Below are 23,192 nucleotides of genomic sequence, written 5' to 3'. Positions count from 1 at the left end.
GGATATTAAATGCGATGTGAGTCTTATAGCATCTCCCTGTTACGCCAGAAATAAGTCTTGTGCTATGAGACATGTGGGAACTGAATTCCACAAACGTTTGGAGACGGTGAGAAAGACAGTCAGTATTCAATGTGACAAAACGTATGTGTTGCCCATAGAACCAGGGATGATATGGACGTTATTTTCGGATAGGATATGCATTAAAAGAGCAAACAGCTTTCAATGCCATGTTATTATTTGATTTAAAATATCTTTTATTTCCCCTGAACTCTAAAGAGTGGTTTATGTTCCTTTAGCCTTCCCCTTAGCGGGGAATTAGTGTAAGAGTAGAGAAGTCGACATTCCTGCATACCAACACACGTGCGTCTCGCGGGCCCCGAGGAAACGCTTCATGACGTCATCAGTAAGGCTGAAAGCGTGACAGCGCTGCCTGGTGACTAGACCTGTAAACAACTCTGTTGACGTAAGTGACGTCACACGTTGGCCACAGCGTTTGTACAGACTTGCCATCAGCTATTGTTTTGGAACGTCAAATCAATCCAGATTGTTTGAATGAAGCTTCCATTAACAGAATTAAATGTAGAAAGAAGGTTCTAATGCGAATAATCTGGATTATGGTGACATAATAATCCGCAGCGTAGTCAAAGTTACACATTAGAGTCCTACGTGATTGATTGAAGCCAACTGATAACAAATTATTGGTCGAAAGGCAGAGTGATTTATAGCATAACACATATTACGCATTGAGGACAATGTGTATAAATGTTTTTAACGCATTAACTGCAGCTTACCAATGTAGGCTAACTACCACTGAGACGTTTGCAGCACGAATTTGTCTTTGAACCCATACCAGCAGTAGCAAATGCGGAAAAACAAATCAAATATGGTAAAGGATACGTAGTGGAACGCCAATTGCATTTTTCCAGTTTGTGTACGATATCTGTAAATAATATGCATCATAACACGTCGGATGAATGTTCATTTTCTAATATATGTTTTTTGGGGATCACCCTGTAGTTTTATTTTTTTATTATGAGAAATGCATTAAATGTGGGAAAGTGCATTTAAATACGCCGCAAACAAATATTAGGCAAAGCCACACGTCTGTCTGTTATCACAACCGTTATTTCTCATTCGCTGTGTTCCACAACTGTCGACGAAATTATCGCTTTTCAACCTAATGTAGACCTCAGACTATGCTACAAATAGTTATTACTCCAGCCACGGTTTCTAGGGGAAGGGGGGGAAGGGGGCGAAATCTAGTATAGTGCTCTAGCCCAGATATGTGCTCTTGCCCAATGTGTGTTACCGATATGCTTAAATTTTGATCGCTGTTTTTCTGTAAACAAACAGCTATATGCCAATCACATCTCCCTGTATGTAGTTTCTCAAAAATCCAGTTTATGTGATCTTAAGATAAAAAGAGCTCAATGAGGGAATATTAATAGATCCAAGCAGTAAGTCTACTGACATCTCCAAATTGTAAGACTGCTATAGATGCAAGTCACTGATTGTCAGAGTGTATCAGTGGGACAAAACATTTGAAGTAAATCACAAAGCTTAGGTTAGTTCAACTATTACTTCTTAATGTAGTAGGCAGTCACAATTTTCTTCCGTATTTTGATGTACATACATACTACACAAGCAACCAAATGGTACCTGGTGGAGGGTACCTTGTACCACTACAAATCATTTTCTTTCCTGTTCCACTCGCAAACAGAGAGAGGGAAGAAAGGCTATCTACCATCCGAGCCCAGATTTCTCATGCCTTCTAAATTTTCTCAATAGTGTTGTACAAAAAGAACATTATTTTCCCTCCAGGGATTCTCATTATACTCACACATAGTTTGAAACTACTGGTAATCTATATAGCATCCAGACTCTGAGTTGCTTCAATGTGTTGCTTAAATCTGACCTGGATCTCAAACATTGGAGCAGTACTCATGAATGTGTCACATAATTGTTCTATACGGGTGGTGTAAGTGACCTTCCCCTCATTTCCAGTCACAAACTATATTCATCTTCCCAGAGGAAGGAAGTAACACCCTGAAAGCTAGAAAGGTTGTTGTTTTTTTTTTTTTTTAAGTGCTGTTTTTCTCTCATACTTTGTACAAGTCATTTCATAATTTTACAATGAGTACTGTCAGCTGTACATATAATGGTAACCTTAAAATCCTGTTAATTTGAACCTTAGTGTTAACATTAACTAGCAATTGCATTCGTGAGTCGAAACATTATGTTTAATTATAATTATAGAAGGAGAAGCTAATAAAATATTTTTTTACTTTGTATTTTTTTATTACCTTAGGATTTTCAGTTTTCTGCCTGATGTCTAGCAGCAACCTGTTAAAGACTTTCAATCAGAATGTGATATTCCATTCTGAATCGTAGGCAGGGATGTATAGTCTACATGGACATTGTTTTTACTTCCAGTATTTTGCAAGTTCATTTCACTGAACAGAGTAAAATTACCCGTATTATGAACAACAAATACTATTAGGGAGTAAATATGTTGACATGTAAGTGAAAGACTCCGAAGGGCTCTGAAAAGACTTCTGTAAGAAGCTGTGCTATCAATTTTACACAATAATTTTACTCACATGGATAAAAAGTTTTGTTAACTTGCCACATCAGATTTGAATAAAATCGCAAGCTTTTCATAGCAGCCTCCATCACCGTCACCAGTAATGGTACTGGTGTCGTGTACTGTAGCAGCACATTAAAAGTGAAACTTCCTGGCAGATTAAAACTGTGTGCCCGACCGAGACTCGAATTCGGGACCTTTGCCTTTCGCGAGCAAGTGCTCTACCATCTGAGCTACCGAAGAACAACTCACTCTCGGTACTCACAGCATTACTTCTGCCAGTATCTCGTCTCCTACCTTCCAAACTTTACAGAAGCTCTCCTGCGACCTTGCAGAACTAGCACTCCTGAAAGAAAGGATATAGCGGAGACATGGCTTAGCCACAGCCTGGGGGATGTTTCTCATTCTGGAAACATTAAAAGTGTTTCAATTGAATTGATTCTGCATTATTTCTCTTGCTCATGTCCTTGACATTAATGCTACCAAGTTGTGTTCTTGTACAGTAATTAGTTTCCATGTTATAACATGTTAAATATAGAAAGTTTAACTGTAACCAAGCAGTAGTTTTCTTTGATGACAATATCAGTTCCAGTGCACAACTGAATTTCAAAATCTGTCTTGTGGGGTGAAAATCCATTACTGCTGCTATCTTGTGCTGACAATGAGATGACTTTCATAGAAATACTGAATTATTTCATTTGTAATACAGTTTCATAGTTTTTGTAGTTGCTCATGACCTTTACACTTTACACTCAGCATACAGAACTATCCTTGAATTTGGGGAGCAGTATTTTGTCATTTACATAAATCGACAAAAGAAAGTATCCCAGTACTAAGTCCTGGGTACCCTGTATTACATATCAGTAATTTTAGATCAGTGTATGCCACTCGCCATTCATAAGAGTGAAAACTGATTTGTGTTAGATAAGGTTTTATTAAACTGTGAACAATTATCAGCATTATTACCCAGCCGTTTTCCCAGAGTATTTACTATTTCTCTCTACAAGCAATTGATAGAGATTAGCTTTCCATCTATAGCTTATCGCATTAAGTTCAGTAACACCTCCAACATGTAAGGAATTGAGCACCAACTATTGGCACTTTTGCAACATCACCATAAGGTTTGATATCCCTACTGAAAGACGAGCAGAAATTTTTTGTTAATTGGTGCATAATAAGGTTCTTTTTTGGTATACCAGTGCTCAGTAATAACTGAAACATCTGGTTTATTAAAACATGCTATTATGTCCAAATCATTGTGCTTACTTCCTAGGCTCGTAAAGTTTTGGAAGATGATCTTTGTTCGCAGGTTGCATTGTCACCACATGTTTTTTTCTTTTTTTGTTTGTTTGTAACCATAAATATCCTCGTTAAGTAAATCAGATGTACTTGTCAAACTGGGAAGAGGACACAAAAAGGTCACACATGTACAAAATAATAATAAAAGGAAAGATTCAAAACGAGTTTCTTACAGCAAAATGTAAAACTTAATTGTTTTTGGATATATTACTTACTTATATCCTTCATTCAAAAACTTAAGAAGGCTAATTAAATGAACACCCTAGCTGCAAGCAGGCGTTGATACACTTCGTTGGGGACATGTTGAAAATGTGTGCCCCGACCGGGACTCGAACCCGGGATCTCCTGCTTACATGGCAGACGCTCTATCCATCTGAGCCACCGCGGTCACAGAGGATAGTGCGTCTGCAGGGACTTATCCCTTGCACGCTCCCCGTGAGATCCACATTCCCAACATGTCCACAACACTACATTCGTAGTGCGCCTATTAGATATTTGCCCATCATACTCATTACTCGTGGCAGATTAATCTACCAAGTCCCGTACGAGTTCGGGCATAGCGTGTGCGTTCGCACACAAGAAGGTCAAAGGCCGGGAACCCATATTTTATTTTAACTATATATGACCATGCAGCTTTGCTAGAATAGAAATGATAATTAAATGAACACCCTAGCTGCAAGCAGGCGTTGATACACTTCGTTGGGGACATGTTGAATGTAGTGTTGTGGACATGTTGGGAATGTGGATCTCACGGGGAGCGTGCAAGGGATAAGTCCCTGCAGACGCACTATCCTCTGTGCCCGCGGTGGCTCAGATGGATAGAGCGTCTGCCATGTAAGCAGGAGATCCCGGGTTCGAGTCCCGGTCGGGGCACACATTTTCAACATGTCCCCAACGAAGTGTATCAACGCCTGCTTGCAGCTAGGGTGTTCATTTAATTATCATTTCTATTCTAGCAAAGCTGCATGGTCATATATAGTTAAAACTTAAGAAGGCTGTTAGTTTAGTGTCTTCAAGGCATAATGCTGTTTCACTGAGCATCGCAACAATCAAGCCTGAGATAGTAGTGTACTATGATACTACCTATGAAGAAATTGATGCACTGGATGTGAAGTGCACTGTTTAGTCTACCCAGCAGGTGTTCCAGAAGATGGCCCTGCACTATTCTATAGCATCATGAATATCTGTGTGGTATATACATTAGTGATATATTCATCACTGACAGAAAATCTAATAATCACATTTTTCCTTCAAGTTTCTGAAATGGCAGTTGATGAGATCATATCTGAAGAGACAGCTATCAACCCACACTTTCAGCATGAAGTAGGACTACAATTACCAGAATTCTGAAATGTGGATCTAGTAAACCTAGAGTTGCTCTAGGAAAACAAGTAAGATGTGACATGTGTCCCAGATCAAAGATGAGAAAATGAAAGGTTGCTGTATTAGTTATAGCACACAAATATGCAGTGACTAAGAAGTGTGAAATGACTGTGTTCAAAGCTATGTAGACTTGTTTAATTCCTGGTTTAAGTCATTCACATTATTTCATTGCTGTGTTTCCTGCTGCCATCCATTAATACCAGAATGTCAACAACTACTTTGTTACTTTAAAATCTTCAACATGTTCACTGTGGCTGACACAAAGGTCAATAAGAGCTACTAGCCACGAGCTTTTAACTGTCAGCTGCAGTGAATGTGCAAAACAAGAAAATTTTTGCAATTTAATTTAAAGTCCAATTCAGCTTCCTTTTTCAGGCGTGTTTATTTTTAAATATTAAAACTGATGAGAGTTTCATTACAAGACCCCTAATTTTGAAATCTGGATGACATCATCCCAGCACTGCAACAAAATATGCACCATACACAACAGGTTCAATGCAATCTCTCCTCTCCACAAATTTGCACCTCAGATGTGTTGTATGTCATATGTTATACATCATATAATACTACAGTTAATTTTCCATATATCTGAGCAAAACGAGTTATTGTGTGTCCATGTTTATCTCATCTAGGCATTGCATCTTTCCCTTAACTTCAGTGTGCTTTACAATAAAATTTGTATGAAAAGTTTTCTGTGTAAATTACCTATTCTACAGCTAATGCTTGTGTAACCCAGTGTGCCATTCAGGTGGGTTTACTGGTGTGTCAATATAATTGTCAGGTTTGGATTGAAAGGGGTTCTTGAAATATATTCCCACATAAATTTTTATCTATTCTCGGTTACAAAATATATTACACACTGTCAGTGCCATTTCAATGCAAAGATCTTAAATCATGCTGGGGAATATACCAATAACACAGTTGCAGCATACCCCAGAAATTTAATTTTAGTTGCTTCAACCAATGACAATTACGGACCAAGTCTTGCACTGCCCTGTTTTGTGTATTAACCCGTTGGCTGGCATGAAGGTGCCAGTGGTCACAGCAGATTGCTCTGCTGGGGCCAGCACTGATCTCACGGTAACAACCAGGTATCAGCAATTTTACACTTTAATCTTACCGAGGAAAAATATTTACTTATATTTGATATCCCTTACCATTTCAAGACAATTTTTCGGTTTGCGGTATTTTTATTTAAATGACTACAAAGTTATTCATGAATTCAGTTTTAGATACATATTTAACATAATATATTTAACTGTGTAAAGGATAATTCCTGAAACAGTAATTAGCATTCTAGCTGTATCTTTTTAGCCAAGGCTGTACAGATGCATATACTTCACACTAGTTCCTAAACGACTGCTTAACACATTGACTACCATGCTGCTGACAGCAGAGCAGCACACTTAATGCTGTATTCCAGACCTAATCATGTCAGGGCCAAGAAATGCAGAAGATAATCTCTCAGGGAGTACTATAAACTAATAATGTAAACTTATAACTAAAAAGGCCATTTCCAATTATGTCTACCAAGCAAATTATGCTTTGAGTAAGTGATTTCTTTTGCCATAACTGACTAGTGAACACGCATGCCATAGGATGGTGAATATTTATACTTTGCCTGTGAGAAGCAGCTATGCACATAGTCCAATTTATGTTGAAATTATCACCTGGGTATTTTAATTAAATTTGGTCTACTATAAGCAACATGATAAAGGAATCAAAAGAAAGACACACACAGAATTAATTTCTTTATTAACAATGCTCGGATTTCCACATCATCATAGAGGTACCAAGCTGGATGCGTTACTCGTTTTTTTACATGGCGAGTTTCCCCAGTAGGCCTATAAACCATGAAACAGACAAAAAAGCTACTTCTCGTTGTCTTCTCTTCCTTGGACTTTCACTTCAGAAACTCTGAAACATCCATTACAAACACACATTACACCACTCACAAACCTGGATTCAGTCACTGCAATTCATATCTATTTTACTGTCAAAAATACTGACTATGATCAATGATTAATTGTGAACATTCAAAAGTTTTCAAATGTGCGGGTTACTGTTAGAATACAGTGACTACACAATTTTTGATCAGGAAAAAGTTACGATGATTGCAACTTAAATACCGAAGCCATTTGTTATGAGAATACGCCGTTACCACAAATAATCCACATACATGCATTGAAAGAAACTTTACTGAGTAACATAATGCATCAGAATACTATAGGCACAAAGAATGAAATTTCTGTAGATTTACCATACATTTTACTTTTCTTGCACATGATAAGATTACTAACGGAAGTTACTTACCGTCCATCGTCTGGAATATAAACTATCCTTTCTCGTCTGCAAACACGTGCTTTTGCAGCAAGTATTATCAATTTTTTTCCGTGATTGAAAAGCTTTAACGCACACAAATCCCGCCATCATACACAAATCCACAATGCATCAGCATGCCATGTTCAAAGAATATCCGCGTTTCGAAAACTACCAGCGATATTGGCTTGCATGAGAGACGACGTCATGCCATGATATGACGTCATGATTCCTCGGGGCCCGCGAGACGCTTCTACCAACACGTACTGCTGCATGCAATAGAATGACTACCGTACTGCCATCTGTTGGCGATGGCCGGCAACAGTTGCTCGGCCCGCCCTTCGCCTTCCAGAGCGGCCGACAGATGGCAGTCACGTTTATTTCGCTTTTTGACGTCTTGATGGAAAGTATTTGAAGTCGAGTTCATCTCAACAAAAGAATATTTCTTGTTCTTTAAAGACTTTGGTATAAGAGAACATAGATTTGCAGTAACTTATTCTAAAAATATTTAATACTCGTTCCTATATTTTTTGTCATATGTTATATATTTTACAGCACTTTCAATGAACTGTTGTACAATATTGATATCAGTTATAATTTTTGGCTGGAGCTGATTCGAAATGTGATCTGTTTCCCACAACTTTTATTGAACGTTGGGACGTGTGGGTTGGATCTATGCATTAGTGATTCACATCATTTTTTGGAACCAGCGAAAGCCATTAGGTAATTCATTTCAAAACCGAGAAGCTCTAGAACTGATGCCTTTCGAACAAGCAAAATAAATTTGCTCTGCAAGAAATAATAAAGGTGCTATAAAACAATAATATTCAAAATTGGTGTCACTTCCCTTGTAAACTGTGACTTAATAAAACGTGTTTCAACTTTTTTCTGTTGTTTGAATATAGCTGGAGGAGAAGATGTTCGATACTGGAACATATTTTGATGAATAGAGAACTTCCGCCCATTAAAAAAAATTTTCGACTGAGGACAAGGCTGGAACGACATAACCAGGCAGTTCGACTACACATTCAACTGTCGAGTCAGGCGCACAGAAGGCTGTAGGGGGTTGAAACCATAGCTTCTGATTTACAGGCCTCATGGCGCAACTGTGACGTCATCGCCGCTAGGCTGTGGCTGCAAACCTCCATCATACTGCAAGAGCGAAAGCCTAACGAAATCACGAGACTTACATCTCGACTATCAATCTGTACGCCATTTACAGAGAAATAGTGCCGGCCTTTATCATTCATAAAGAAACTATGTGGTTCCTGTATGCTGTAGTGCAAAATGCATATTACGCTGGTTACAATACTCTTTGATTTCCTTCTATTGTGTTTCAGATCATACGCAAAATTACGAGTGAAACCAACATACAACACAGCCTGTAATTTACACCACGTGAGAGAGATAGTTTTAGTAAAATTTATCAGACGAGATGAAGTAATTATTCTGGTAACAAAATGTCGTGTGACTAGGGCCTCCCGTCGGGTAGACCGTTCGCTGGAGGCAAATCTTTAGAGTTGACACCACTTCGGCGACTTGCGCGTAGACTTATTTTGGTGATCGTTAGCTTAATCACTTGGACAAAAATGTAATTCAGTGAGACATAAAGATCTTATCGATATTGTCGCCGGGATTGGTTTAATAGTAAATCGTCATCTTACCAAGTTTTAACCAACAAATCAAACAGAGTGTTTTCATACATCTGACACCGCCATCTGTCTGTGTCGTCAGAACTATCAAATATGTACCAGAATAATGCCATTAATTAAATGAAATCTTTTTAAGTAAAATGTAGGCTTAGTATTATGCAGTTTCAGTGTTAACAATGCAATTAAACAGATCAAGAAAAAAAAATATAAATGAGGGGAAAAGGACAAATGTTAATGTCTATTAACCAGTCACGAAATTTATTCCAAACTGCTTTACGGTTCACATTTTTCCCTTTCTGCTGTTATTACTATTATGGCTATTGTTATTTTTTTAACATAATTATTGAGAAGCATATTACACCCTACATTTTATTACACACCGAAGAAGTCTGTTATCTGTGTGATCTACCTGACTACGACAAAATTACCTTAGGGAGATGTCTTCTTTTTTAATTGCATCAACAGCTAATCTTAAAAGTAAATTTCTCTGGGAAGAGCATCTAATGACGCTGTGTAGATGTTCTCCGGAGACCATGTTTTTAACATCCCAATAAGCAGAAATGACAACATTAATAACCTGATTGGCCTTCATCATTGCCGGCCGCGGTGGTCTTGCGGTTCTAGGCGCGCAGTCCGGAAACCGTGCGACTGCTACGGTCGCAGGTTCGAATCCTGCCTCGGGCATGGATGTGTGTGATGTCCTTAGGTTAGTTAGGTTTAAGTAGTTCTAAGTTCTAGGGGACTGATGACCACAGCAGTTGAGTCCCATAGTGCTCAGAGCCATTTGAACCATTTGAACCTTCATCATTTTCTGTTGCTGATAATGTTTTATCTCGCTCAAAATATGTTTTACATGTCTTACGTGTCAGCTTTTTTCGATCCTCACTGAAATCCGTTATATTGTCAATGTCTGATCGTGGTGGTGGTAAGGTGACATCATCTACACAGTCAGCTTCCAAAGAATCTAAATCTGTTCCAACTCCTCCAAGAACAGATGATGTAATTTTCAAGGGTAGCGGGGCCTGAATTCTTAGCTTGGATTCAATTTCAATTACCTGTCCGAGAGATGTCAAATAGTGACATACTGCCATTGTTAGATATTTTACGATTTTTTTTTCTACAGCATCTGTCTGAAACTTTTGTGGCAAAAGATATTCAAAATTCGAGTCCTTAGTGCAATACTTGGTCATTTCTAGATGACCGTGAGTGGCATGAGGTATGTGCAAATGAGTGTCTTTGGATAATCCAAATGCGCGATCAGAACGTTTCCATATATCCAGCCATGATAAACACTTTTCAGAATATCTGACAGTGGCTTCTGCAGTGCATTCTTGAAACAGATTACCTGTTCAGCTAATATATAAAATGTTCCACCATGTCCAAATTAATTTTGCTGCTGTCAAAACCTTCAGTAACATGATGTTCCCCCAATGACAGGAAACCTTGAACAGTCATCTCCTTGAAAATATTTAGCACAGATTTGACAGGTAGTTTTTATAATGAGACTTTAAATTAAGTTTTTTTTGCAAAAATTTATTTTCTGTGGATTTTCCACGTCATGCAGCTTTTTAATTGCAGAGATTTTGCCCATACTTAGTTGTGTACGTTCTGAAATAGTTTCAAAGTGTGGGTACTTTGTCTGATATGGATATTCTTTACTGATCTAATCGTATGTGACACATTTTAATATTTGAACGAAATGTTAAACTAAAAAGAGGGTTGGGTGTCATAACAAGGGAAATTATAAACAACTGACAGTTGAGAAAGGGAAGCAAAGAACTGCATGGTCCATCAGTTAACTGAATTTTTGTCACTAACAAGGGAACCTCCCCATCGCACCCCCCACAGATTTAGTTATAAGCTGGCTCAGTGGATAGGCCTTGAAAAACTGAACACAGATCGATCGAGAAAACAGGAAGAAGTTGTGTGGAACTATGAAATAATAAGCAAAATATACAAACTGAGTAGTCCATGTGAAAGATATGCAACATCAAGGACTGTCAGAACTCTAGAGCGCCGTGGTGACATGGTTACTGTGAGCAACTGCGGAACGTGAGGTCATTGGTTCAAGTCTTTCCTCGAGTAAAAAATTTACTTTCTTTATTTTCGCAAAGTTATGATCTGTCCGTTCGATCATTGAAGTCTCTGTTCACTGTAATAAGTTTAGTGTCTGTGTTTAGCAACCGCGCCGCAGAACCGTGCGATTAGTAGACGAAAGGACGTGCCTCTCCAATGGGAACCGAAAATATTTGATCGCAAGGTCATAGGTCAACCGACCCCTCCACAGGAAAACACGTCTGATATATTCCATACGACACTGCTGACGGCATGTGCGTCACATGACAGGAATATGTTGTCGACCCACCTAACTTGTACACTTGGCGAATGGGTAAAAACATTCTTCTAAAGAAGACCGGGCGTGCGTCGTGCTTCGGTAGCTCAGATGGTAGAGCACTTGCCCACGAAAGGCAAAGGTCCCGAGTTCGAGTCTCGGTCGGGTACACAGTTTTAATCTGCCAGGAAGTTTCGTATCAGCGCACACTCCGCTGCAAAGTGAAAATATCATTCTGGGAACATTCTTCTACCTTGCCCGATTTAGGTTTGCTTGTGGATGTGATAATCACTCCCAAGAAAGTGATGAACACGTAAGAGTTTGTCACATAAGCTGAAAATGAAAAATTAAAATTTTCACTTGCGGGAATACTTGAACCAAAGACCTCTCGTCCCGCAGTTGCTTACGCTAACCACGGGACCACAGCGATCATGGCGTCGGATGGTCCTTGATGTGAACTATGTTGCACATCAACTACTCAGTTTCTATATTTTGCTTATTATTTCATAGTTCCACACGACTTCTTCCTGTTTTCTCGATTGATCTGTGTTCAGTTTTTCAAGGCCTATCCACTGTGGCAACTTATAACTAAATCTGAGGGGGGTGCGACAGGGAGGTTCCCTTGTAAGTACAGAGACTAATTAGTGAAGCAAAATGATCTGCTTCACACAAAAAGATTGGAACTTGTGTTTTGTATACAACAGGTATTTGTCATCGAGCTTCTAACCTGCTGAGTGTGTTTGAAAATGCGGACAAATCTTATGAAGTGTACTAGAATGGGGTAGCACAAGACAGGGTGTGCTCCTTATATACTGATAAGTGTGTGGTGATATTTAAAATAAAATACTACAAAACGTAATACAATCTGGCGAGTATCTGTAATCCTTCTTTTGGACACCCATGAAGTTCACTTGTTTTTTTTTTTTTTTTTTTTTTTACTTTATTGCCATTTTAAAACCTATACAATAGGCAGGCTGGCAGCACCACACTACGCTGCTCTTCAACCAAAGAAGACATAAGCATAAAAAACAGGAGAAAAACATAAAAGTCACAAAATGGTGGGCGATAAAACAGGAGACACAGAGAGACAAACACGGAGCCGTTCACACTCGACGATAAACCACACTGCAAACTGTTGAGACGACGCACAAACACTGAAGAAGACGATGGCACTGGTGAACAACGGAGTGTGACGGTGAACACTGAACACTAAACACGACGGCACACACAAGACACTGATGGCGGCGATCTCCGGCGCGCGAAAGTCCACGTAGCGTGTGCGAGTCCGGGGACCTGCCAAGAGGGGAACGGGGGTGAGGTGGGGGAGAAGGGAGAAAAGGATGCCAATGGCGGAGGAGACGGGGGCAGGAGGGAGAGGGACAGGGGAGGGGAGGCCCAGGGGAGGAGGGGAGAGAAAAGGAGGGGGGAGGGAAAAAGGGAGAGAAGGAGGAGGGCGGGAGGATCAAAGTTGGTAGGAGGGGTAGATGGAGGGGAGGAGGGCATCATCAGGGAGGGGGAGCTGGCGGAAGCCACCTTGGGAGAGGGTAAGGAGGGTGGAGAGATGGAGACCGGGTGGGACATGGGAGTACAGGCGCGGCAGCGGGCGGGGGTGGGAGAGGATCGGGGAGACGAGCGGGTGAAGAGGATCGAGTTTACAGGAGGTGTAGAGGATGCGTATTCTTTCGAGGAAGAGGAGGAGGTGGGGGAAGGGGATAAGATCATACAGGATCCGCGTGGGGGAGGGGAGACGGATGCGATAGGCAAGGCGGAGAGCATGGCGTTCAAGGATTTGGAGGGATTTATAAAAGGAAGGGGGGGCGGAGATCCAGGCGGGATGGGCGTAACAGAGGATAGGGCGGATGAGAGACTTATAGGTGTGGAGGATGGTGGAGGGGTCCAGACCCCACGTACAGCCGGAAAGGAGCTTGAGGAGACGGAGTCGGGAACGTGCCTTGGCTTGGATTGTCTGGAGATGGGGAGTCCAGGAGAGGCGACGGTCAAGGGTGACGCCAAGGTACTTAAGGGTGGGGGTGAGAGCGATGGGACGGCCATAAACGGTGAGATAGAAATCAAGGAGGCGGAAGGAAGGGGTGGTTTTGCCTACAATGACCGCCTGGGTTTTGGAAGGATTGACCTTGAGCAACCACTGGTTGCACCAAGCGGTGAACCGGTCAAGATGGGATGGGGGAAGATGCTGGGAGGGTTGCAGGGTGGGGGCAAGGGCAAGGAAGGCGGTGTCATCGGCAAACTGGAGAAGGTGGACGGGGGGTGACGGCGGCGGCATGTCCGCCGTGTACAACAAGTACAGAAGGGGGGAGGGGACGGAGCCTTGGGACACACCGGCGGAGGGGAAAAAGGTGTAGGAATCGGTGTTATGGATGGTGACATGGGAAGGACGGCGGGAGAGAAAGGAACCGATCAGACGAACGTAGTTAATGGGAAGGGCGAAGGTTTGGAGCTTGAAGAGGAGACCGGAATGCCATACGCGGTCATATGCGCGTTCGAGTTCAAGAGAGAGGAAGATTGCGGAGCGACGGGAATTGAGCTGTTCGGAAAGGAGATGAGTGAGGTGAAGGAGGAGATCGTCGGAAGAGAAGGATGGCCGAAAGCCACACTGGGTAACGGGGAGGAGGCGGTGCTGGCGAAGATGCTGGTGGATGCGGCGGGTGAGGATAGATTCCAGGACCTTGCTGAAGACCGAGGTAAGGCTGATGGGACGGTAGGAGGAGACGGCGGACGGCGGTTTGCCAGGTTTGAGGAACATGAGGATACGGGAGGTTTTCCACAGGTCGGGGTAGTAACCGGTGGACAGGACTACATTGTAGAGCCTGGCCAGGGTGGAGAGAAAAGAGACAGGAGCTTCACGAAGGTGACGGTAGGTGACACGATCGTGACCAGGAGCGGTGTTGCGTTTGGTGCGGAGTGTAGTGATGAGATCCTGTGTAGTGATGGGGGCATTAAGTTCCGTGTGTGGAATGTTGTCCAAGTACTGGAAACCAGGAGCGAGGGGAGGGACAGAGGTGTCAATTCGATCGCGGATATCTGGGAAGAGGGAGTAATCGAACTGGGGATCATCAGGGATGGAAAACACATCGGACAGGTAGGAGGCAAAGTGATTGGCCTTACTAAGGGCGTCAGGGAAGGGGTGATCTTCGTGGAGAAGAGGATAGTAGGGGGAGGGCTTAGTTCCGGTAATGCGACGGAAGGCGGTCCAGAACTTGGACGAGTTTATAGGGAGGGTAGCATTTAAACGGGTGCATGTCTGTCGCCAGTCCCGGCGTTTCTTAGCCGCGAGCAAATTTCGAATGTGTCGCTGTAGTTGCCAGTGGCTTCGTAGGGTGTCCGGGTCACGCGTGCGGAGGAAGGCACGGTAGAGACGACAGGATTCACGGAGGAGGAGGACGGCCTGTGGTGGCAAGGTAGGACGGTGGGGGTGGATGGCAACAGTAGGGACGTGGGCCTCCACGGCCTCAGACAAGGTCTGCTGGAGAAAGGAGGCGGCATGGGAGACATCATCGGGACGGCGGTAGGCGAGAGGGTGGCTATCGACCTGAGTGGAGAGGGTATCCCGGTAGGCATTCCAGTTGGCACGGGAATAGTCATGGATGTACTTAGGGGGAGGGTCATGACGAGGGTCGGGGCGGGGGCGACGACCGTCTGAAACGGTGAGGAGGACAGGGAGATGGTCGCTACCAATAGGTTCCAGGACATCCACCGTAATGCGACCAAGGAGGTTGGGGGAGGAGAGAATAACGTCGCGAGTGGAATTGGATTCGGGACGGGTGTGTTGGGGGATGGGGATGAGGTCGCCTTGAAGGGAGGAGAGGAACCGATGCCACCGCCGGAACTGGGCAGCGGAGCGACTATGGATGTTGAGGTCGGCGGCGATCACATAGGAGGAGAAGGTACGGTCGATGTGGGAGAGGAAGTCGAAAGGAAGAGGGGCGTTGGGGCGGACATAGATGGTGGCACAGGTAATGGTAAGGCCGGGGAAGAAGAGACTAAGGATCAGGTGTTCGGTGGGGTCGGGAAGGAGAGGTTGGAGCCGAACGGGGATCTGGCGGTGGTGGCCAATGGCAACTCCGCCACGCGCAACTGGGAGGGGATTATCGGAGCGGTGGAGGAGATAGGGGGAGGTGTGGATGGAGTGGTGGGGTTGGAGGAAGGTTTCATTGAGGAGGAAGGCATCCACACGGTGGGTAGCAAGGGTGTGCAGGAAGAGGTTCTTGTTGGCGGGAAGGGAGCGGATATTGTTGAAAAGGATACGATGCTGGCGCGCCATGATAAGGATTTAGAAGAGGGTGTCAAGGCGGGAGAAGGTGAAATGGGCCTGGTTATTGGAATAGGTGGCGTACATTTTAAGGTGGAATATGGAACGGGCGGCGAGGGAGATCTGTTGGAGGGTGTGGGGGCGCTGAAAGGGATGGACGTTTTGGAGGACAATGGTGAGGAACCTGATGATGTCCTCAGCAGTGGGGGGGGGGACGAAGGGAATTGCCAGGAGGGGTGGGGGCGTCCAGGGGACGGACAGGTACAGTGAGTTCAGGGGAGGTGGGAGGGGGTCGTGCTTTACACTTTTGGGAGTAGGTAGGGTGGGGGAGGCTGCAGGTATTACAGGAGGGAGGGGATTGGAGGTTGGGGCACTGCCGGAGGAAGTGCGCTTGTCGACAATGCGGGCAGGTGGGGGCCTCGCGGCACTCAGCTGTTGGATGTGCATTGTAGCGCAGACATCTCTGGCAGCGCAGGGATTGAGGGGGGGAACGGGAGGGGTCGACCTTGTACCGCTGATTGAAGAGGAGGGCACCCTCCTTCAGGAGACGGTCAATGGAGGGGGCGTCCTCAGAAAAAACCCGCATAAGGCGGGTGGGGCCGGTCGCGTTGAAAATGCGGCGGACTGCCCGCACCTCCAGGTTGGGATGGGCCTTCAGCTCCGCCAACACCTCCTCCTCCGTGATCGATGGACTAAGCCGAGTGATCACGGCGGTGAGGGTCGGCGGGCGACGCGGGGGTTGGGGTTGGCGGGTAGGAGATGAGGAGGGAGCAGGGGTGAGGGAGGCGTTAGGACCAAAACGGGTGACGGGGAGGCGGGAGAGGATGTCAGAATGGAGGGTTGGGCTGGGGGAGGAGATAAGAACAGAATCCCGTCTGGGAGTAAGGAGAGAGATGGGGGCGCCAGGGAAATGTTGGCGGAGGAGGAGGGAGAGATTCCGGGCCTCGAGGAAGGAAGGATCGGGACGGGACAGGAGATATCTGTAGAGACCGGGTGGGGAGGAGGAGGAGGAGGAGGAGGAGGAGGGAGCGGGGCCTGGTGGGGAGACGTCCATGCATTTTGGGGTGGGGATGGGGGGCGGGGTGGAGCCTTTTTAGGAGCAGAGGAAGTGGGGGCGCCACTAGGGCGTTTGACAGTGGCAGATGGGTGGGTGGTGATAAGAGGGACGGGAACGATGGGGAGGTGGTGGGAAGGGACAGGTCCCGGCACGGACGCAGCAGTCGGCGCCGGAGATTGTGACTGTGACGGTGCAGGCGAAGGTGTCAGTGATGGTGATGGCGACGATGATGACGGTGGTGGTGGTGGTGGCGGTGATGGCGATGGCGATGGCGACGGGGAGAGCTGGGCGTGGGCAGTGGCCCGACGGGCCACCACCCTAGCCGGAGCTGCAGTGACAGGCTGGGGGAGTGGGGGGAAAGGATCAGAACGAGAGGAAGAAGCGGGAGAGGGGGCGACAAAGAGCGAGGGCGAAGGGATAGAGAGGAGGGGAGGGATGGAAGGAGGGGGGTGGGACTGGGCACACCAAGTGATAGTGGTGGAGGCGGCGGAAGGGGACGTATACACGATGGCGGTGGAGGTAGCAGTGACGGTGGTGGTGGGGGCGGACATGACGACAAGGAGAAGAAAGAAAAGACACAGCACTAAAAGGACAGGACACACACTGGGGGACGACGGACGGCGACGGCGGGCGGCGACGGCGGCGGGCGGCGACGGCGGGCGGCGACGGCGACGGCGACGGCGACGGCGACGGCGACGGCGAGAGGCAGGAACGCTGCTGCCGCGGACGGGGCCGGGGCGGCGGCGGCGGCGGCCGCTGCTGCTGCTGCTGCTGCTGCTGCCTGGACCGCTGCTGGCTGGACTGCGGCTGCCACCGGAGGGCTGGCTGGCTGGCTGGCTGGCCGGCCGGCTGGCTGCGGGACCACTGCTGCAGGCCGGGACCGGGAAACTGCTGCTGCTGCTGCTGCTGCTGCTGGGCTGGGCTGGGCTGGCTGGCTGGCTGGCTGGCTGGCTGGCACCTGGAACACCTACCACTTCGATGAGCGCGAAAATGCACTATCGAAGGGCGGTAACCTTTCGGTGTACCGCCGGAGATGCAATGTGAGGTTTTTTTTTTACTTTATTGTTATTTTAAAGCCTGTACAACAGGCAGGCTGTCAGCAGCACACTATGCTGCTCTTCAGCCATAGAATAGACAAGCAGTAGAAACAGGAGAAAACATAAAAGTTACAAAAGGTGGGCAATAAAAACGGACACACAGAGAGACACACATGGAGCCGTTCACACTCGTCGAGAATCCACACTGCTAACAGATGAGACGACGCACAAACACTGAAGATGACGATGGCACTGGTGAACGAGGGAGTGCGACGGTGAACACGGAACACTAAACATGACGGCACACACGAAACACTGATGGCGGTGATCTCCGGCGCGCGATTGTCCACTTAGCGTGTGCGAGTCCGGGGACCTGCCAAGAGGGGAACAGGGGTGAGGTGGGAGAGAGGGGGGGAAAAAGGATGCCAATGGCGGAGGAGACTGGGGCAGGAGGAGAGGGGCAGGGGAGGGGAGGCCCGGGGGAGGAGAGGAGAGAAAAGGAGGAGGGAGGGAAAAAGGGAGAGAAGGGAGGGAGGGTGCCCAGAGGAGCAGGCACAGGAGGAGGGCGGGAGAATCAAAGTTGGTAGGAGGGGTAGATGGAGGGGAGGAGGGCATCATCAGGGAGGGGGAGCTGGCGGAAGCCACCTTGGGAGAGGGTAAGGAGGGTGGACAGATGGAGACCGGGCGGGACGTGGGAATACAGGCGCGGCAGCGGGCGGGGGTGGGAGAGGATCGGGGAGACGAGCGGGTGAGGAGGGTCGAGTTTACGGGAGGTGTACAGGATACGTATCCGTTCAAGGAAAAGGAGGAGGTGGGGGAAGGGGATGAGATCATACAGGATCCGCGTGGGGGAGGGGAGACGGATGCGATAGGCGAGGCGGAGAGCATGGCGTTCAAGGATTTGGAGGGATTTATAAAAGGGAGGGGGGGCGGAGATCCAAGCCGGATGGGCATAACAAAGGATAGGGCGGATGAGGGATTTATAGGTGTGGAGGATGGTGGAGGGGCCAGACCCCACGTACGGCCGGAGAGGAGCTTGAGGAGACTGAGTCGGGAGCGTGCCTTGGCTTGGATTGTCTGGAGGTGGGGAGTCCAGGAGAGGCGACGGTCGAGGGTGACGCCAAGGTACGTAAGGGTGGGAGTGAGGGCGATAGGACGGCCATAGATGGTGATGTAGAAATCAAGGAGGCGGAAGGAAGGGGTGGTGTTGCCTACAATGATCGCCTGGGTTTTGGAGGGATTGACCTTGAGCAACCACTGGTTGCACCAAGCAGTGAACCGGTCAAGATGGGATTGGAGAAGGTGTTGGGAGCACTGCAGGGTGGGGGCAAGGGCAAGGAAGGCGGTGTCATCGGCAAACTGGAGAAGGTGGACGGGGGCTGGCGGCGGCGGCATGTCCGCCGTGTACAAGAGGTACAGAAGGGGGGAGAGGACGGAGCCTTGGGGCACACCGGCAGAGGGGAAAAAGGTGTAGGAATCTGCGTTATGGATGGTGACATAGGAAGGACGGCGGGAGAGAAAGGAGCCGATCAGACGGACGTAGTTAATGGGAAGGGCGAAGGTTTGGAGCTTGAAGAGGAGACCGGAATGCCATACGCGGTCATAGGCACGTTCGAGGTCCAGGGAGAGGAAGATTGCGGAGCGACGGGAATTAAGCTGTTCGGAAAGGAGATGAGTGAGGTGAAGGAGAAGGTCGTTGGAAGAGAAGGACGGCCGAAAGCCACACTGGGTAACGGGAAGAAGGCGGTGCTGGCGGAGATGCTGGTGGATGCGGCGGGTGAGGATAGATTCCAGGACCTTGCTGAAGACCGAGGTAAGGCTGATGGGGCGGTAGGAGGAGACGGCGGACGGTGGTTTGCCGGGTTTAAGGAACATGAGGATACGGGAGGTTTTCCACAGGTCGGGGTAGTAACCGGTGGACAGGACTACATTGTAGAGCCTGGCCAGGGTGGAGAGGAAAGAGATAGGAGCTTCACGAAGGTGGCGGTAGGTGACACGATCGTGACCAGGAGCGGTGTTGCGTTTCGTGCGGAGTGTAGCAATGAGATCCTGTGTAGTGATAGGGGCATTGAGTTCCATGTGTGCAATGTTGTCCAAGTACTGGAAACCAGGAGCGAGGGGAGGGGAAGAGGTGTCAGTTCGATCGCGGATATCCGGGAAGAGGGAGTAATCGAACTGGGGATCATCGGGGATGGAAAATACATCGGAGAGGTAGGAGGCAAAGTGATTGGCCTTACTAAGGGAGTCAGGGAAAGGGTGATCATCATGGAGAAGAGGATAATAGGGGGAGGGTTTAGTTCCGGTAAGGCGACGGAAGGCCGACCAGAACTTGGACGAGTTGATTGGTAGGGTAGCATTTAAACGGGTGCATGTCTGCCGCCAGTCCCGGCGTTTCTTAGCCGCGAGCAAATTACGAATGTGTCGCTGGAGTTGCCGGTGACGTCGTAGTGTGTCCGGGTCACGCGTGCGGAGGAAGGCACGGTAGAGACGATGGGATTCACGGAGGAGGAGAACGGCCTGTGGGGGCAAGGTAGGACGGTGGGGGTGGATGGCGACAGTAGGGACGTGGGCCTCCACGGCCTCAGACAAGGTCTGCTGGAGAAAGGAGGCGGCTTGGGTGACATCGTCCGGGTGGTGGTAGGCGAGAGGGTGGCTATCGACCTGGGTGGAAAGGGTATCCCGGTAGGCATTCCAGTCGGCGCGGGAATAGTCGTGGACATACTTAGGGGGAGGGTCAGTACGAGGGTCGGGGCGAGGGCGACGACCGTCTGAAACGGTGAGGAGGACAGGGAGATGGTCGCTACCAATAGGCTCCAGGACATCCACCGTTATGCGGCCAAGGAGGTTGGGGGAGGAGAGGATAACATCAGGAGTGGAGTTGGATTCGGGACGGGTGTGCTGGGGGATGGGAATGAGGTCACCTTGAAGGGAGGAGAGGAACCTATGCCACCGCCGTAACTGGGCGGCAGAACGACTATGGATGTTGAGGTCGGCGGCGATCACGTAAGAGGAGAAGGTACGGTCAATGTGGGAGAGGAAGTCGAAGGGAATAGGGGCGTTAGGGCGGACATAGATGGTGGCGCAGGTAACGGTAAGGCCAGGTAAGAAGAGCAATGTGAGGACCGTCAAAACGTATTTGTTCCCCATAGAGCCAGGGATGATATGGACGTTGTTTCGGGGTAGGGTACGCATTAAAAGAACAATCATCTTTCATAGCCATCTGTTTTTATGTAATTCAAAATACCTTTTAATTAGCTTGAACTTTGACAGAAGAGGTGTTTATTTGTCGTCAGCCTGCCTCTTATTGGCCAACCAAAGTATTAGGAAAGAGGTCGTCAATCTTGCATACAGGTGTTAGTACTACTACTACTACAAACACGTACTGCTGTGAGCAAAGGACCGGCTACCGCTCTGCCATCTCTTGGCGACGCCCCGCAACAGCTGTGCGACCCGCCGTCCCCGACCAGTAGCAACAGACAGCTGGGAATCGCATTTATTTCCAATTTTGACGTCTTGTCGGATAGTATCTGAAGTAACGCTAATCTCAACAATTGTATATACTTTGTTCTGTAATGACGTTGATGTAAATGAATGAAGATTTGCAATACTTCTTCGAAGAATGTTTAATACTCGTTCTCACGCTTTGTGACAAATTCTATATAGTGTTCAGAAACTTCGTATAGAGCTCACCGTTTCAGACGGTCGTCGCCCCCGCCCCGACCCTCGTCATGACCCTCCCCCCAAGTACATCCATGACTATTCCCGTGCCAACTGGAATGCCTACTGGGATACCCTCTCCACTCAGGTCGACAGCCACCCTCTCGCCTACCGCCGTCCCGATGATGTCTCCCATGCCGCCTCCTTTCTCCAGCAGACCTTGTCTGAGGCCGTGGAGGCCCACGTCCCTACTGTTGCCATCCACCCCCACCGTCCTACCTTGCCACCACAGGCCGTCCTCCTCCTCCGTGAATCCCGTCGTCTCTACCGTGCCTTCCTCCGCACGCGTGACCCGGACACCCTACGACGCCACCGGCAACTACAGCGACACATTCGAAATTTGCTCGCGGCTAAGAAACGCCGGGACTGGCGACAGACATGCACCCGTTTAAATGCTACCCTCCCTATAAACTCGTCCAAGTTCTGGACCGCCTTCCGTCGCCTTACCGGAACTAAGCCCTCCCCCTACTATCCTCTTCTCCACGATGACCACCCCTTCCCTGACGCCCTTAGTAAGGCCAACCACTTTGCCTCCTACCTGTCCGATGTGTTTTCCATCCCTGATGATCCCCGGTTCGATTACTCCCTCTTCCCAGATATCCGCGATCGAACTGACACCTCTGTCCCTCCCCTCGCTCCTGGTTTCCAGTACTTGGACAACATTCCACACACGGAACTTAATGCCCCCATCACTACACAGGATCTCATCACTACACTCCGCACCAAACGCAACACCGCTCCTGGTCACGATCGTGTCACCTACCGTCACCTTCGTGAAGCTCCTGTCTCTTTCCTCTCCACCCTGGCCAGGCTCTACAATGTAGTCCTGTCCACTGGTTACTACCCCGACCTGTGGAAAACCTCTCGTATCCTCATGTTCCTTAAACCTGGCAAACCGCCGTCCGCCGTCTCCTCCTACCGTCCCATCAGCCTTACCTCGGTCTTCAGCAAGGTCCTGGAATCTATCCTCACCCGCCGCATCCACCAGCATCTCCGCCAGCACCGCCTCCTCCCCGTTACCCAGTGTGGCTTTCGGCCGTCCTTCTCTTCCGACGATCTTCTCCTTCACCTCACTCATCTCCTTTCCGAACAGCTCAATTCCCGTCGCTCCGCAATCTTCCTCTCTCTTGACCTCGAACGCGCATATGACCGCGTATGGCATTCCGGTCTCCTCTTCAAGCTCCAAACCTTCGCCCTTCCCATTAACTACGTTCGTCTGATCGGTTCCTTTCTCTCCCGCCGTCCTTCCCATGTCACCATCCATAACGCCGATTCCTACACCTTTTTCCCCTCCGCCGGTGTGCCCCAAGGCTCTGTCCTCTCCCCCCTTCTGTACTTGTTGTACACGGCGGACATGCCGCCGCCGTCACCCCCCGTCCACCTTCTCCAGTTTGCCGATGACACCGCCTTCCTTGCCCTTGCCCCCACCCTGCAACGCTCCCAACACCTTCTCCAATCCCATCTTGACCGGTTCACCGCTTGGTGCGACCAGTGGTTGCTCACGGTCAATCCTTCCAAAACCCAGGCGATCATTGTAGGCAA

At 47.7% G+C, this 23,192-nt stretch overlaps 1 non-coding gene across 1 annotated transcript; it reads left to right on the top strand.

Annotated features, from left to right (window-relative positions):
- Nucleotides 1-4,681: 4,681 nt before the first annotated feature.
- Nucleotides 4,682-4,756, top strand: Trnat-ugu (transfer RNA threonine (anticodon UGU)). Its single transcript has one exon. It is a non-coding gene; the product is annotated as a tRNA-Thr (tRNA).
- Nucleotides 4,757-23,192: the final 18,436 nt, after the last annotated feature.

Source organism: Schistocerca nitens, chromosome 11 (genome assembly GCF_023898315.1).
Source record: "Schistocerca nitens isolate TAMUIC-IGC-003100 chromosome 11, iqSchNite1.1, whole genome shotgun sequence".
NCBI lineage: Eukaryota > Metazoa > Arthropoda > Insecta > Orthoptera > Acrididae > Schistocerca > Schistocerca nitens.
The sequence above is the reverse complement of the archived record's forward strand: the minus strand, read 5'-3'. Positions and strand labels throughout refer to the sequence as shown.